This window comes from Coregonus lavaretus (genome assembly GCF_964263955.1).
Source record: "Coregonus lavaretus genome assembly, chromosome: 16".
In the NCBI taxonomy this organism is placed as follows: Eukaryota; Metazoa; Chordata; class Actinopteri; order Salmoniformes; family Salmonidae; genus Coregonus; species Coregonus lavaretus.
The window spans coordinates 28,922,510-28,941,271 of NC_140003.1; the positions used below are offsets into that span (position 1 = coordinate 28,922,510).

General features: G+C 45.0%; 1 protein-coding gene across 1 annotated transcript in view; it reads right to left on the reverse strand.

Moving 5' to 3' along the window:
- LOC311144143 (dual specificity calcium/calmodulin-dependent 3',5'-cyclic nucleotide phosphodiesterase 1A-like) overlaps window positions 1-16,394 on the reverse strand; it is a 59,313-nt gene extending 42,919 nt beyond the window's left edge. Inside the window, exon 1 of the mRNA XM_084180137.1 lies at window positions 16,241-16,394. The gene's annotated coding sequence lies outside the window, so the exon portion shown is untranslated. The remainder of the gene's footprint in view (window positions 1-16,240) is intronic.
- Window positions 16,395-18,762: the final 2,368 nt, after the last annotated feature.

Genomic DNA, 18,762 nt, shown 5'->3' on the forward strand with positions numbered 1-18,762 from the left:
AACAGTCTATTATGAAATTATGAAAAATATTAATAACATTCCACCCATGAGGCCAAGGTAATTTACTGCAGGAGAGTGTGTGTTATAATAGTAGTGGGCCAGATAGAGTGTGTTGTAATAGCAGTGGGTCAGATAGAGTGTGTTGTAATAGCAGTGGGCCAGATAGTGTGTTGTAATAGTAGTGGCCCAGATAGAGTGTGTTGTAATAGCAGTAGGCCAGATAGAGTGTGTTGTAATAGCAGTGGGCCAGATAGAGTGTGTTGTAATAGCAGTAGGCCAGATAGAGTGTGTTGTAATAGCAGTGGGCCAGATAGAGTGTGTTGTAATAGCAGTGGGCCAGATAGGCTTTTGGTCATTTACTGCAGGAAAGGGCTACACTAAACCAATTAACTTTTATACGAGTGAGGAGTCACCCATAGTGAGGTGTCACTACATTTCATTTGTTACAAGACCCTAAGGACTCTGAGGCACAAGCAGTCATTAGCTTTCAAACAAATGATGTAATGTAATGTACAATAACATCCACTCCAGTAAGTAATAAAAGCATGTCAAGCCATTGATCACTTGCTTCTAAGGGCCCTAGTGAAACATTCCTGACTGTGTTTCTACTACAAGTGCATTGGGCCTATTCCTAACTATCTGTCTAGTACAGCTGAATTATTCCTAAATCCAACTGTGTGTGTGAGTGTGTTTGTGTGTGTTTATGTGTGTGTGCGTGCGTGCGTTTGTGCAACAGCTTTAGTCATGTCTTTCCTCCCTGTATCTGACAGACAGACAGGGCCCAGAGCCCACAGTCAGTGCAGAGCAGGTTACTTCTCTTCTGTGTTTGTTGACTTTCTGCCAGACATGGGTTCAAATACTATTCAAAATATTTCAAATAGTTAAAGTATTTGCTCTATCCTGCCTGGAGTGCCAGTTTGTCATTTTAGGACTATTGTATTAGTCCATTAAGTCAGGCAAGCTCAATCAAGCACAGACACAATATTTGAAATGATTTCAAATAGTCTTTAAACCCAGGTATGTTGGCTGGTCTGGTGTTTCTCTCCTTGCCCTGACAGGAATGAAAGGAAATGGTCCACTACTCTGTAGCTCTGCATTTAGCTCTCAGCGTATTTCAATCTGTGTCATGGAAAAAAAGCAGAAAGGCACTGGAACCCCCCCCCCAAAAAAAAATGGATCAATCAAATGTATTTATAAAGCCCTTTTTACATCAGCATATGTCACAAAGTGCTATACAGAAACCCAGCCTAAAACCCCAAACAGCAAGCAATACAGATGTAGAAGCACGGTGGCTAGGAAAAACTCCCTAGAAAGGCAGAAACCTAGGAAGAAACCTAGAGAGGAACCAGGTTCTGAGGGGTGGCCAGTCCCCTTCTGGCTGTGCCGAGTGGAGATTATAACAGTACATGGCCATTAAGGCCAGATTTTTCTCCAAGATGTTCAAACGTTCATAGATGACCAGCAGGGTCAAATAATAATCACAGTGGTTGTAGAGGTTGCAACAGGTCAGTACATCAGGAGTAAATGTCACTTGGCTTTTCATAGCCGGGTATTTAGAGATTGAAATAGCAGGTGCGGTAGAGAGAGAGAGTTGAAAACAGCAGGTCTGAGACAAGGTAGCACGTCCGGTGAACAGGTCAGGGTTCCATAGCCGCAGGCAGAAGAGTTGAAACTTGAGCACGACATACACTGGATAGGTGCAGTGAAATGTGTTGTTTTACAGGGTCAGCCATAGTAGAACAGCACCCCTGGAGCAAATTAGGGTTAAGTGCCTTGCTCAAGGGCACATCAACCCATTTTTGACCTTGTTGGCTCAGGTATTTGAACCAACAACCTTTCGGTTACTGGCCCAACGCTCTAACTGCTAGACTACCTGTCGCCCCAATTCTGCTGTTAGCATATGATTGTGATAACTCTGTTAGCCCTGTGGTGCTATGAGGCTTTTCAGTATGGCAGTATGTGAAGTGGAGTAACACTTTCAACTGTTAAGTCTTGTTCTAGCTTTATACACGCAGTCTGTCTTTCCTGGATTCAGTGTGTGTTGAACAATTCATACTGTATAGTGAACCTCCACGATGAAAGTGCTCTCATCCGGAACTTTTATATGATTCATTTATCTACTCCATAGCACCATGCGTCAACCTCAAGCCACAGACTACTACGCTGTCCCATACGGTGACACATCACGTGTTGCTATAGCAACAACAAATTGGAATGCCTTGTCTCTCCATTAGATCAGAAAGGGTTAAATTAACTGTATAGACGGGTTGGTTGTTTAGCAACAAATCCAACGGGTGCGCAACTATGGGGCAAAACAGACAGGGTTGGCTTAGATTGTTGACAACATGTAAACCCTATTTAGTCTCCAATATTTACTGAAAACATAAATACATTTGCACAATGAGCACTTGTTGTCTCTCAAATACATTGTTACAGTTGTTGGTTAGCTAGCTACCAATTTTTTGCCATATTAGCATAGACGTGACATCAGTCAAAACACCTCAAAACAAGACATGGTCTCAAGAACAAGATTAAACTAACAGAAACGAGCCACTTACAATTTCCCACATGTCAGCTTCTTGTCATTGTTGCTAGCTATCTGGCCATCCAGAATCACAGCAACACACAGCCTTTTGCCCCATTGAAACATGCGCATCGTTTTCGTGCCGTTATCAGCTAACCCGTCTATATATCCAACCAAAACACCACACAAGTTAAGCAAATGTCTATGGACAGGTAATAACCTGACAAACAAATAGCCTAGCTATTTTAAAAACATGAAACCAAATCTCGATGTTTGGTTGTTAACTGAAATCATTAGAGGGAGCCTGAGGTACTGTACGTGAGACCGATTGAATGTAGGGGAATTGGAATTGGTAATTGCATTGCAACACTTTCATTCTGTGGCAGAATTGGTTGTAAGGAGGCATGGCGCTGCAGGGTCTGATCTAATCAAGAGGAGACGAGAGAGGAGCAAACAGTCAGTTCTGTTTAGAATAGACAGTCAACATCAGGGGATTATAAACAAAGGGAATGATAAGAGAGTGACATCCAATTCCGCAAAAGCAAGGACAGAATATTCGCTAGTGATTGCCTTTTATTTTTCAGACATTCTTGTAGTTATGGTTAAACAAGGGTCCTTCACATCCCTCTATATCGACAGGCTGATAGTGTCCTAATTTATATGGACAGAGACAGACTTATTTTCAGTGGCGTGGCAACCTGCCAACCACATACTGTATGTGTATAGAGTAGGGTTGGGAGGTATACCGTACAGTATATACTATATACCGGGGTATTTTGACATACCCTCAGTATGATTTTCCAATATCGTCAATACCTTTTTTTTTATACATGTGAATATTTGTACTTTTTAAATAAATACCTGCAGTCAACTTGTGCATCAGGCAATAGATAAAGCAGATTTCGTTCATCATTTTGCCTCTTAGATTATTTTTCATTATGAAGTTTACCGGTACTAGTTTCCCAAAACAGCTGTTTGAGCCAGTCACGTGTGTTTGTTTACAAAGAAGCACAATGAACAAAACTGAAGATTCGTGAGGTGAGTCAATCCTGCAGCGCAATTTAAGTGAGGTGTTCAAGTTACATTGTATGAAATTCACTAGTAATGTTTGCCAGTTATATATTTACATTTACATTTTAGTCATTTAGCAGACGCTCTTATCCAGAGCAACTTACAGTTAGTGAGTGCATAATTTATTTATTTATTATTATTTATTTATTTTTCATACTGGCCCCCCGTGGGAATGGTTATAACTATTAAATTAACTATGTAAGATGTGCCAAATAAATTATATCCATCTGGGATTTGCTAACTTGCTAACGTTAGCTAGCTAAGTGGCTAATGTTAAAATCATGTATAGTAACCCTAGGTGTAAAATACTAAATAATGGCTATTTCTCCTAAAGTTTTAAAATGTCAAGAGGAGTAAAACAAGGTTGTCATATCTATTTATTATGGTCATCGAAATGTTAGCTTTTAAACTCAGATCCAACAATAATATAAAGGGATTAGAAATCCAGGGCTTAAAAACAAAGGTGTCATTGTATGCTGATTTTCTTTTAAATCCACAACTTGAATACCTCCTCAGCCTCATAGAGGATCTAGATACATTTTCTAACCTCTCTGGATTACAACCAAATTATGATAAATGTACTATATTATGTATTGGATCACTAAACATTTTTAATTTTACCAATAAAATGGTCTGATGGTGATGTAGATATACTCGGAATACATACTTTGTAGAGCCACCTTTTGCAGCAATTACAGCTGCAAGTCTCTTGAGGTATGTCTCTATAAGCTTGGCACATCTAGCCACTGGGATTTTTGCCCATTCTTCAAGGCAAAACTGCTCCAGCTCCTTCAAGTTGGATGGGTTCCGCTGGTGTACAGCAATCTTTAAGTCATACCACAGATTCTCAATTGGATTGAGGTCTGGGCTTTGACTAGGCCATTCCAATACATTAAATGTTTCCCCTTAAACCACTCAAGTGTTGCTTTAGCAGTATGCCTGCTAGAAGGTGAACCTCCGTCCCAGTCTCAAATCTCTGGAAGACTGAACCAGGTTTCCCTCAAGAATTTCCCTATATTTAGCGCCATCCATCATCCTTCAATTCTGACCAGTTTCCCAGTCCCTGCCGATGAAAAACATCCCCTCAGCATGATGCTGCCACCACCATGCTTCACTGTGGGGATGGTGTTCTCGGGGTGATGAGAGGTGTTGGGTTTGCGCCAGACATAGCGTTTTCCTTGATGGCCAAAAGGCTCAATTTTAGTCTCATCTGACTAGAGTACCTCCTTCCATATGTTTGGGGAGTCTCCCACATGCCTTTTGGCAAACACCAAACTTGTTTGCTTATTTTTTTCTTTAAGCAATGGCTTAAGCAAGTACTTTTTTTCATTTCACTTCACCAATTTGAACGATTTTGTGTATGTCCATTACATGAAATCCCCCCCCAAAATCCATTGAAATGACAGGTTGTAATGCAACAAAGTAGGAAAAATCGCCAAGGGGGTTTAATACTTTTGCAAGACACTGTATCCCGAAATAAATTATCTCACTCCAATACATTTTAATAGAAAGTTAACACAAATAGATAAGATCTTGCTACCATGGAAAGGTAAATACCTGTCTATTCATGGGAAAATCACCCTGATTAACTCTTTAGTAGTACAGTGGGGGGAAAAAGTATTTAGTCAGCCACCAATTGTGCAAGTTCTCCCACTTAAAAAGATGAGAGAGGCCTGTAATTTTCATCATAGGTACACGTCAACTATGACAGACAAATTGAGAAGAAAAAAATCCAGAAAATCGCATTGTAGGATTTTTTATGAATTTATTTGCAAATTATGGTGGAAAATAGGTATTTGGTCACCTACAAACAAGCAAGATTTCTGGCTCTCACAGACCTGTAACTTCTTCTTTAAGAGGCTCCTCTGTCCTCCACTCGTTACCTGTATTAATGGCACCTGTTTGAACTTGTTATCAGTATAAAAGACACCTGTCCACAACCTCAAACAGTCACATTCCAAACTCCACTACGGCCAAGACCAAAGAGCTGTCAAAGGACACCAGAAACAAAATTGTAGACCTGCACCAGGCTGGGAAGACTGAATCTGCAATAGGTAAGCAGCTTGGTTTGAAGAAATCAACTGTGGGAGCAATTATTAGGAAATGGAAGACATACAAGACCACTGATAATCTCCCTCGATCTGGGGCTCCACGCAAGATCTCACCCCGTGGGGTCAAAATGATCACAAGAACGGAGAGCAAAAATCCCAGAACCACACGGGGGGACCTAGTGAATGACCTGCAGAGAGCTGGGACCAAAGTAACAAAGCCTACCATCAGTAACACACTACGCCGCCAGGGACTCAAATCCTGCAGTGCCAGACGTGTCCCCCTGCTTAAGCCAGTACATGTCCAGGCCCGTCTGAAGTTTGCTAGAGTGCATTTGGATGATCCAGAAGAGGATTGGGAGAATGTCATATGGTCAGATGAATCCAAAATATAACTTTTTGGTAAAAACTCAACTCGTCGTGTTTGGAGGACAAAGAATGCTGAGTTGCATCCAAAGAACACCATACCTACTGTGAAGCATGGGGGTGGAAACATCATGCTTTGGGGCTGTTTTTCTGCAAAGGGACCAGGACGACTGATCCGTGTAAAGGAAAGAATGAATGGGGCCATGTATCGTGAGATTTTGAGTGAAAACCTCCTTCCATCAGCAAGGGCATTGAAGATGAAACGTGGCTGGGTCTTTCAGCATGACAATGATCCCAAACACACAGCCCGGGCAACGAAGGAGTGGCTTTGTAAGAAGCATTTCAAGGTCCTGGAGTGGCCTAGCCAGTCTCCAGATCTCAACCCCATAGAAAATCTTTGGAGGGAGTTGAAAGTCCATGTTGCCCAGTGACAGCCCCAAAACATCACTGCTCTAGAGGAGATCTGCATGGAGGAATGGGCCAAAATACCAGCAACAGTGGGTGAAAACCTTGTGAAGACTTACAGAAAACGTTTGACCTGTGTCATTGCCAACAAAGGGTATATAACAAAGTATTGAGAAATGTTTGTTATTGACCAAATACTTATTTTCCACCATAATTTGCAAATAAATTCATAAAAAATCCTACAATGTGATTTTCTGGATTATTTTTTCTCATTTTGTCTGTCATAGTTGACGTGTACCTATGAACTTGCACAATTGGTGGCTGACTAAATACTTTTTTTCCCCACTGTATCCCAGTTTACCTATTTGCTTATGGTCTTGCCTATGCCTAGTGAACAGTTTTTTAAATTATATAAGTAAAAAATATTCAATTTTATTTGGAACGGCAAGCCAGACAAAATTAAACGGGCTATTTATATAATGAATATGAATTCGGAGGACAGAAATTATTAAATATTAAAGCATTAGACCTATCACTAAAAGCTTCAGTGATACAAAAGTTATACTTAAATCTGAACTGGTTCTCTAGCAAATTAGTAAGATTTTCTCACCCCATGTTCAAGAATGGCTTTTTTCCCTTTGTTCAGATTACAACCTCTCACTCTCAGTTATTTGAAAAGGAAATAATCTCCCAGATATCACTATTTCTAAAACAAGCCATAGAACGTTGGTTGCAATTTCAATTTAATCCTCCAGAAATGACAGAACAAATAATGCAACAAATATTGTGGTTAAACTCAAATATACTAAGGGTACTGAGGGTATATTATTTTTTGAAAAAATGTTTTAAAAAGGTATAATCTTCGTAAATTATATCATTGGTAGGACTGGTGGAGTTATGTCGCACATGCAGCTAACAAAAACATATGGAAATGTCTGCTCTACTCAAAATTACAACCAAATAATTGCATCATTTCCGCAAAATTTAAAGAGGAAAGTGGAAGGGGGGAAAAGTAAGGAACTTGTCTGTCGGCCCTGCATTAAAGACCATCATTGGTTAAAGAAAATTGTGATAAATAAAAAAGTATACCAGTGTCATTTAAGGACCAAAGGATTGACAGCTGTCCCATATAGATTGCAAGATAGTTAGGAAGAGATTTTTGACGTACCGATTCCATGGCAAATGGTTTATGAACTGATACGCAAAACGACGGCAGATTCAAAACTTAGAATTTTTCTATTTAAATTATTATAAAAAATGATTGCTACCAATAGAATGTTGCTGCGAAGAGACAGAATCATTAGATCATTTGTTTTGGTACTGTCCATTTGTAGCTTGTTTTTGGTCACAGGTCCAAGAATGGCTGAAGGATTGCAATATTTACCTGGAGCTAACCCTGCAGATAGCACTACTGGGTGATCTGAAAAGTCATAGTCAATCGATCAATAATATAATAATACTTTTAGCAAAAAAAATTGTTTACAATTTACAATCTGTAGAAACAATGAAAATAGAAGGGTTCAGAACTTTTGTGAAACATCACAGTACAGTTGAAAAATATATGGCAAATAGAAATCCAATATGGATGGTGTTAAGAGATAGATGGGAGGGGTTGAATGGAGCTGAAGGTTTGTACTAATAACAACTAATAACAACTAAATAACTAATGTAAAACATACTGTGTCCATAATAAGTATATATGTTATAGGTTGAGAACTTTTGTGAAAGAGCACAGTTTGAAAGATATGGCAAACCTTATGGACATCATGAAAATGATCGTAGAGGTTGAGGGTAGAGTAAGTTCAGGAGTAAAAACAAACAAAATATAATTATTGTAAAATTGACTGTGTCCATAAAATGTATATAGTATGTATATGGTCTCCCGAGTGGCGCAGTGGTCTAAGGCACTGCATCTCAGTGCTTGAGGCGTCACTACAGACCCCCTGGTTTGATTCCAGGCTGTATCACAACCGGCCGTGATTGGGAGTCCCATAGGGCGGCACACAATTGTCCCAGCGTCGTCCGGGTTTGGCCGGTGTAGGCCGTCATTGTAAATAACAATTTGTTCTTAACTGACTTGCGCACTACCGGTAATGCTGTATACCCCGGAATGGCACAGGCACGGTATGAAGGTATGGAAATCTGGATGTCGCCCATCACTAGTATAGAGTTTGAGCAGATGCCAAGTTGTTCAAAGACATGCCCTCTATCAGAAACCAATTCAACACTATAGTTAAACCAACCATCGAGATCGACGTTTGCAGTAACTTCCATTGTTATTATGAAGGCCACATTCCTGAATATAATGGCTACACTTCACAATGATTGGCTGCCTATTAACAGCTGCCTATCATTGGAGAGTATGAAATGGAGGAAAAAATAGAAAGGAGAGAACAGCTGGTTGCCAGGAAACACCACAGCATAGTGAATCAACTAACCAATCTGCTGCTGCTGGGTCAGGGACATAGACTTACTGAACATACTTTACATATGTGCACAATAGAAGGTTATAGCTGGATTGGAGTCACAGTATAATCAAGTACACTCACGCACACACACACACACACACACAACATAGGGTTTGGATTTGGGTGGAAAGGGTTCAAGGAGCTACTGAGCATACATGCACACAACAGAATACAGTGCATTCGGAAAGTATTCAGACCCCTTGACCTTTTCCACATTTTGTTACGCTACTCTGTGGAGCCTTATTCTAAAATTGATTCAATTGGTTGTTTTTTTCATCAATCTACACACAATACCCCATAATAACAAAGCAAAAACAGGTTTTTAGAAATTGTTGCAAATTTATAAATAAAAAAACTGACATTTACATAAGTATTCAGACCCTTTACTCACTACTTTGTTGAAGGACCTTTGGCAGCTATTACAGCCTCGATTCGTCTTGGGTATGAAGCTACAAGCATGTCACACCTGTATTTGGGGAGTTTCTCCCATTCTTCTCTGCAGATCCTCTCAAGCTCTGTCAGGTTGAATGGGGAGCATCGCTGCAACGCTATTTTCAGATCTCTCCAGAGATGTTCGATCGGGTTCAAGTCCGGCCTCTGGCTGGGCCACTCAAGGACATTCAGAGACTTGTCCCGAAGCCACTCCTACGTTGTCTTGGCTGTGTGCTTAGGGTCATTGTCCTTTTGGAAGGTGAACCTTCGCCCCAGTATAAGGTCCTGAGCGCTTTGGAGCAGGTTTTCATCAAGGATCTCCTCTGTACTTTGCTCCGTACATCTTTCCCTCGATCCTGACTAGTCTCCCAGTCCATGCCGCTGAAAAACATCCCCATAGCATGATGCTACCACCACCATGCTTCACCGTAGGGATGGTGCCAGGTTTCCTCCAGACGTGACGCTTGGCATTCAGGCCAAAGAATTCATCTTGTTTCTCATGGTCTGAGAGTCTTTTGGTGCCTTTTGGCAAACTCAAAGTGGCCTGTCATGTGGCTTTTACTGAAGAGTGGCTTCCGTCTGGCCACTCTACCATTAAGGCCTAATTGGTGGAGTGCTGCAGAGATGTTGTCCTTCTGGAAGGTTCTTCCATCTCCACAGAGGAACTCTAGAGCTCTGTAAGAGTGACCCTTGGGTTCTTGGTCACCTCCCTGACCAAGGCCCTTCTCCCCCGATTGCTCAGTTTGGCCAGGAGGCCAGCTCTAGAAAGAGTCTTGGTGATTCCAAACTTCTTCCATTTAAGAATGATGGAGGCCACTGTGTTCTTGGGGACCTTCAATGCTGCAGAATTGTTTTGGTACCCTTCCCCAGATCTGTGCCTTGACACAATCCTGTCTCGGAGCTCTACGGACAATTCCTTCAACCTCATGGCTTGGTTTTTGCTCTGACATGCACTGTCAACTGTGGGACCTTATATAGACAGGTGTGTGCCTTTCTAAATCATGTCCAATCAATTGAATTTGCCACAGGTGGACTCCAATCAAGTTGTAGAACCATCTCAATGATGATCAATGGAAACAGGATGCACCTGAGCTCAATTTCGAGTCTCATAGCAAAGGGTCTGAATACTTATGTAAATAAGGTATTTCTGATTTTTATTTGTAATACATTTGCAAACATTTATAAAAACGTGTTTTCGCTTTGTCATTATGGGGTATTGTGTGTAGATTGATGAGGGATTATTATTATTATTAAATCAATTTTAGAATAAGGCTGTAATGTAACAAAATGTGGAAAAAGTCAAGGGCTGAATACTTTCCGAATGCACTGTAAATGAGATAGAGAGGGTTCAGGGAAAGGGTTTTGTGCACACAGAGACGTACCTACTGAGCATACATACTGTGCACACACAACAGGTATAGATGGAGAAGAGAGTCAAAGCCAGGGATACTAAAATGAAATGTAGTTTATAGCCACCTACCCTATCCTCTGCACAATCTGTAGACAAGCTGCATGTACTATGAATACATAATCTCTTCACGTTTTTACTGAGACAGCTTGACTGACAGTTGACTGTCAGAGGCACAGCTTGACTCATACGCTTGACCAAAAGCTATTACACTTGGAAACAAAATGTAGGAAGTGGCTAAAAGACTATCGGATTTGATAATATGTTAGAGAGGGCTTGAGCGTAATCACTAAGTGCTTTAAGACAAGACATAGGGTTCAGGCACAGAGACTTATGGAACATAGTATACGTACTCTTTAAAAAAATACATTAAAAAATCACTTGAAAAAAAGAGTGAAAATAATAATAATAATTAACGTGAAATTTTTCACCTGACTGTCATGAGTCAGACGCAAGGTTTTCAGACGTGTGACACTTCACATTAATTTTTCACATGTGAACAAATCACATGTGAAAAATGTAATGTGGGAAAAAGAGACACGTGGTTTTCGCACACGTGTGAAGTTTCACATGGATTTTTCACAACTCACAAGTGGTTTCCCAACATTTCACATGTGATAAAATAAATGTAATGTGTACTTTTGTAATTGGCGGGACTAGAAACCGGGTCTCCCACAGGTATTCAACCAAGATGGCTAACACTAATTTTCAAGTCGCAGTGACCATGAGCAACCATGATCGACTCATGTCTGCTACACTTTCACATGTGCATTTACCCATTTTAATGTCAACTAGGGCTGTCAAACGATTTTAAAATGTTATCGAGTTTGTCGCAGGATTTGCTGTGATTATTCACGATTAATCGCAAATTCATAATTTGCTCAAATTGAGCTGTAATTTTAGATTTTATTTTACAAAAAGCATTACAAGAATATTGCCTTTTTTTGTTTTTGTCCAAGGTAATTGTCACGATCGTTGGTTAGAGAGGAGGACCAAGGCGCAGCGTTGCAGACGAACATACTCTTTATTTATGATAAGTGATCAAAAACAACAAAACGATAACGTGACAGTCAATGGTCAAACACAAACCAACACGAACAAGATCCCACAACCACTGTGGGCAAACAGCCTGTTTAAATGTGGTTCCCAATCAGAGACAACCAGCCACAGCTGACACTCGTTGCCTCTGATTGAGAACCACACTGGCCAACATAGAAATGAAATACATAGATCTACACACCCTGGCTCAACATAACAGTGTCCCCAGAGCCAGGGCGTGACAGTACCCCCCCCTAAAGGCGCGGACTCCGACCGCGTCAACTAAATACCACAGGGGAGGGACCGGGTGGGCACTCCACCTTGGCGGCGGATCCGGCTCCGGACCTGATCCCCACTCCCTCTCCAACCCCCCAAAGTACCCCTGGTCCGGTCTGGCCCCGCTGGCCGGAGCTGGACAGCACACTGATGGAGCGGATTGCTCTAGCTCCGGCGTAACGCATCTGACCGGTGCCGGACCAGGCACCAGTGGAACAGGCACGGGCCGTGCCGGACTGACGACGCCCACCACTGGCTTGGTGTGGAGAACAGGCACGGGCCGTGCTGGACTGACGACGCACACCACTGGCTTGGTGTGAGGAGCAGGAGCGGGCCGAACCGGGCTGGCGACGCGCACCATTGGCTTGGTGCGGGAAGCAGGAGCGGGCCGGACCGGGCTGACGATGCGCACCCCTGGCTTGGTGCGTGGAGCAGGAACGGACCGGACCGGGCTGACGATGCGCACCCCTGGCTTAGTGCGTGGAGCAGCAACGGGCCGGACCGGGCTGACGATACGCACCCCTGGCTTGGTGCGTGGAGCAGGAACGGGCTGGACCGGGCTGACGACTCGCACCCCTGGCTTGGTGCGAGTGGCAGGAACAGGCCGAACCGGGCTGGCGACGCGCACCATAGGCTTGGTGCGGGGAGCAGGAACAGGCCGGACCGGGCTGATGATACGCACCCCTGGCTTGGTGCGTGGAGCAGGAACAGGCTGGACCGGGCTGGAGACTCGCACCATTGGCCTGGTGCGGGGAGCAGGAACAGACTGGACCGTACTGGGGACACACACCACTGGCCCTACGCAGGGATCTGGAATGGGCCGGACCGGACTGGTAACACACCCCAGTACCTCTCGCCGTGCCTCTACACCTTCCATCCCCTCTTCGACCAGTGGCCCCCGTAACCTGGCGGCCTCCTCTGCCAACCCGCTGGGCCGCTCTGTCGCGGTCTCCTGCTGGCCCGTCGTCCACGGCGCTAGCCCCCCCCCTAAAAAATTTCTGGCCGTCTCTCCTACCCGTGGACCAGGTCTCCATGTCCCTCGCCAGACTTTCGCCCTACTGCTTCCAAGTCCGGCCCTTCTCTTCCTCACCTGGCTTGACCCAGTCGAGGAGGCGAAGGAGATCTGCTAGAGATCTCCCTGGCGATGGCTCCTGGACACGCTGCTTGGTCCAGTCTTGGTGGGATCTTCTGTCACGATCGTTGGTTAGAGAGGAGGACCAAGGCGCAGCGTTGCAGACGAACATACTCTTTATTTATGATAAACGATCAAAAACAACAAAACGATAACGTGACAGTCAATGGTCAAACACAAACCAACACGAACAAGATCCCACAACCACTGTGGGCAAACAGCCTGTTTAAATGTGGTTCCCAATCAGAGACAACCAGCCACAGCTGACACTCGTTGCCTCTGATTGAGAACCACACTGGCCAACATAGAAATGAAATACATAGATCTACACACCCTGGCTCAACATAACAGTGTCCCCAGAGCCAGGGCGTGACAGTAATGGTTAGCACAATCAGGTAAATTGATAAAAACACTTTCTTTAACCTCAAAGTCAACTTGTTTTAACATCGTATTGTTGTTTCTATCTGTATAGATTATGTATTGTGAATGTTTTCAGTGTATTTTAAATGCTTTCAGACAATGTGTCCCAAAAAATATTGTGCACTAATATGACCAGAAGTTCAATTGAGTTAACTGATCAATTCTGACAGTGCAAATTTTAACATGTTAAAAAGGATAAATAAGGAGAAACAGAGCGCTAGCTTCTCTGTTCTTTTAACTGGGCTTCTTCCAATGGTCACTGACCAACGTATGAAGAAGATATGCGTAACAACAATCAGAATAGATTGCAACAATCCGAATGGATAGCTCAGAAATAAGAAATAAAAATGTTTTGAACACACTTGAATTACTATACTCAGCTAGGCTAAGGCACCTTTTTACAGAATGGCATTACAGAATTTGCAATTCCATATGTGGAAAAATTGCTACTGCAACATGTTAACATCACCTTTTCGCATGTGAGGAGAATAACACTATTTCAACACCACATGTGAACTTACAATTCCACATGTGAATGTAAGATTTTCACATGTTGAGTTTTCTTACATCAGAAAGTGCCAATGTGATTTTTACATGTATTTTCTTAACATATGAAAATGCAATTCCATATGTGAAAGTGAGATTTTCCCATGAGAAAGAGCATATCTGATTTTCACATGTGAACGTTTTTAACATGTGAAACCACAAATTTCACGTGCAAATATGGTTTCAATGTGAAATTTAAGCTCAACGTGAAAAATGTATTTTTTTGTAAGGATATGTAGGACAGAAGGTATAGCTGGAGAGAAGTCAGAGTCAGGGTTACAAAAGGATAAGTACTTAGTAGGTATGCATTATGTATCTGGGTCGTTCCACCTATTCGGTGCCTTTAGAGAAGTGTAACTCGGTCAAAAAAAACTTTGATTTTACCAAATTTTAACATTCTGTCATAAAGAGCACATGTTCAACTTAATAAAAAAACATATTTTCCCATTTCAAGAGACAATAAAATAATAAAAGAAAAATATAGTAAGTGCCTGTTAAGTTCCAAATAAAGTACTAGGGTTGGCCGTAACAGGGTTGACCGTAACAGGGTTGACAATTTATTCTTAACCTTTTACTGCAGTGGGCTAAATCAGGGTCAATGAGCTAAGATAAGGCAGAGATTTGCCTAGCACCATTTTGTATACACCTGGCCCTTCATTGAACACTGTGTTAACAAACCTCCAAACGAGCTTCAATGCCATACAACACTCCTTCCGTAGCCTCCAACTGCTCTTAAACACTAGTAAAACTAAATGCATGCTCTTCAATCGAACGCTGCTGGCACCCGCCCACCCGACTAGAATCACTACTCTCGACGGGTCTGACCTAGAGTATGTGGACAACTACAAATACCTAGGTGTCTGGTTAGACTGTAAACTCTCCTTCCAGACTCACATTAAGCATCTCCAATCCAAAGTTAAATCTAGAATCGGCTTCCTATGTCGCAACAAAGCCTCCTTCACTCATGCTGCCAAACATGCCCTCGTAAAACTGACTATCCTACTGATCCTTGACTTCGGCGATGTCATTTACAAAATAGCCTCCAACACTCTACTCAGCAAATTGGATGTAGTCTATCACAGTGCCATCCGTTTTGTCACCAAAGCCCCATATACTACCCACCACTGTGACCTGTACGCTCTTGTTGGCTGGTCCTCACTACATATTCGTCACCAAACCCACTGGCTCTAGGCCATCTATAAATCACTGCTAGGCAAATCTCCGCCTTATCTTAGCTCATTGGTCACCATAGCAACACCCACCCGTAGTATGCGCTCCAGCAGGTATATCTCACTGGTCATCCCCAAAGCCAACACCTCCTTTGGCCGCCATTCCTTCCAGTTCTCTGCTGCCAATGACTGGAACGAACTGCAAAAATCTCTGAAGCTGGAGACTCTTATCTTCCTCACTAACTTTAAGCATCAGTTGTCAGAGCACCTTACCGATCACTGCACCTGTACACAGCCCTTCTAAAATTAGCCCACTCAACTACCTCATCCCCATATTGTTATTTATTTTGCTCATTTGCACCCCAGTATCTCTATTTGCACATCATCTCTTGCACATCTATCATTCCAGTATTAATACTAATTGTAATTATTTTGCACTATGGCCTATTTATTGCCTTAACTCCATAACTTGCTACATTTGCACACACTGTATATATATTTTCTGTGGTATTTTTGACTTTATGTTTTGTTTTACCCCATATGTAACTCTGTGTTGTTGTTTTTATCGCACTGCTTTGCTTTATCTTGGCCAGGTCGCAGTTGTAAATGAGAACTTGTTCTCAACTGGCTTACCTGGTAAAATAAAGGTGAAAAAAAAATTGAGATTGCATAATCTGTGGATCTGTTGGGGCGGTATGCAAATTGGATTGGGTCTAGGGTTTCTGGGATAATGGTGTTGATGTGTGTCACGCCCTGGCCTTGAGAGGCCGGTTGTCTTTAGTTGGTTTGGTCAGGGCGTGAGGATCTATGTTAGTATTTCTATGTTTAGGATCTAGATGTGAATTTCTATGTTTGGCCGGGTGTGATTCCCAATCAGAGGCAGCTGTCGCTCGTTGTCTCTGATTGGGGATCATACTTAAGTAGCCTGTTTGCCTACCTTAGTTGTGGGTTCTTGTTCCGTGTAGGCTTGTATGTGTATAGCCGGAGGACTTCACGTTACGTTGTTTCTTGTTTTGTTTGTATGTTTATTGAGTAAATAAACATGTACGCTTTTCACGCTGCACCTTGGTCCGACCCGTCTCTCAACGATCGTGACAGAAGATCCCACCAAAAACGGACCAAGCAGCGTGCCCAGGAGCAGCAGACACCCTGGACACAGGTGGGGAAGTCATTTTGGACTTGGGAGGAGATATTGGCAGGTAAAGGACCCTGGGCGAAGGAGGAAGCCCAGGCAGGAGAGGATCAACGGCGACATCAACGGTGCCGGCCGAAGAGGAAGCCCGAGAAGCAGCCCCAAGAAAAACATTTTGGGGGGCTCACGGGGTGGACGACGAGGCAGCAGGAGGCCAGGAAAGGGCTGACTAGAGAGGAGGAGGCCGCTATTCTAGAGGTCCTCCAAGACCTGCGGATCGAGAGTCTGAGAGAGGAGGCCACCACGTTACGGGGGCTGTTAGATCAGAGGGAGCAGGAGGTATCCGTTCAGAGGGAGGCGCTACAGGAGGCTCAAAGGGAGAAGGAAGTAGTGGAGGTAAGGAGAGAGGAGCTGGTCAGGCAACAGAAGGAACCTAAGTCGCCAGTGTCGCATGCACAGCCCAGTGCGTCCTGTGCCAGCGCCCCGCACGTGTCGTGCGAAAGTGGGCATCCAGCTAGGACGGGTTGTGCCGGCTCGACGCTCCTGGTCTCCAGTGCGCCTTCACGGTCCAGTATATCATGCGCCAGTCCAACGCACTGTGTCGCCAGTGCGCGTTCACAGCCCAGTGTGTCCTGTGCCAGCGCCCCGCAAGTGTCGTGCGAGAGTGGGCATCCAGCCAGGACGGGTTGTGCCAGCTGTACACTCAAGATCTCCAGTACGCCTCCACGGTCCAGTATATCCTGCTCCGGTTCTACGCACTGTGTCACCAGTGCGCCTCACCAGCCCGGTAGGCCCCGTACCTGCCCCTCGCACCAAACTAGTGGTGCCTGTTGCCAGCCCGGTACGCCCTGTACCTGCTCCCTGCACCAAACCAGTGGTGCGCGTATCCAGCCCGGTACGGCCCATGCCAGCTCCTCGCACCAAACCAGTGGTGCCTGTCACCAACCCGGTACGCCCCGTACCTGCTCCCCGCACCAAACCAGTGGTGCGTGTATCCAGTCCGGTACAGCCCATGCCAGCTCCTCGCACCAAACCAGTGGTGCGTGTATCCAGTCCGGTACGGCCCGTACCTGCTCCCCGCACCAAGCCAGTGGTGTGTGTTCCCAGTCCGGCCCGGTCCGTTCCTGCTCCTCCCACCAGACCTGTGGTGCGTGTTCCCAGTCCGGCAAGGCCCATGCCCGTTCCACCGGTGCCTGGTCCCGCACTGGTCAGCTGCTCCGCTCCGGAGTCAGAGCAGTCCGCTCCACCGGTGCCTAGTCCAGCTCCGGTCAGCGGCTCCACTCCGGAGCCAGAGCAGTCCGCTCCACCGGTGCCTATTCCAGCTCCGGTCAGCGGCTCCACTCCGGAGCCAGAGCAATCCGCTCTACCGGTGCCTGATCCAGCTCCGGTCAGCGGCTCCATTCCGGAGTCAGAGCATTCCGCTCCACCGGGGTCCAGTCCAGCTCCGGTCAGCGGCTCCACTCCGGAGCCAGAGTAGTCCACTCCACCGTTGCCCAGTCCAGCTCCGGTCAGCTGCTCCACTCCGGAGTCAGTGCAGTCCGCTCCACCGGTGCCTAGTCCAGCTCCGGTCAGCGGCTCCACTCCGGAGCCAGAGCAATCCGCTCTACCGGTGCCTGATCCAGCTCCGGTCAGCGGCTCCATTCCGGAGTCAGAGCATTCCGCTCCACCGGGGTCCAGTCCAGCTCCGGTCAGCGGCTCCACTCCGGAGCCAGAGTAGTCCACTCCACCGTTGCCCAGTCCAGCTCCGGTCAGCTGCTCCACTCCGGAGTCAGTGCAGTCCGCTCCACCGGTGCCTAGTCCAGCTCCGGTCAGAAGCTCCACTCCGGAGCCAGAGCAGTCCGCTCCACCGGTGCCCAGTCCAGCTCCGGTCAGCGGCTCCACTCTGGAGCCAGAGCAGTCCGCTCCACCGGTGCCCAGTCCAGCTCCGGTCAGCGGCTCCACTCCGGAGCCAGAGCAATCCGCTCTACCGGTGCCTGATCCAGCTCCGGTCAGCGGCTCCATTCCGGAGTCAGAGAATTCCGCTCCACCGGGGTCCAGTCCAGCTCCGGTCAGCGGCTCCACTCCGGAGCCAGAGTAGTCCGCTCCACCGGTGCCCAGTCCAGCTCCGGTCAGCGGTTTCACTCCGGAGCCAGAGCAATCCGCTCCACCGGTGCCCAGTCCAGCTCCGGTGGTCTAGAGTTGTTATTTTCCTCTGGTTGCACATTTAACATGGTGGTAGAAATTAGGTAGAACAGATTTAAGTTTCCCTGCTTTAAAGCCCCAGCCACTAGGAGCGCTGCCTCTGGATGAGCGTTTTCCTGTTTGCACTCAATGAGCTGTATAAGGCC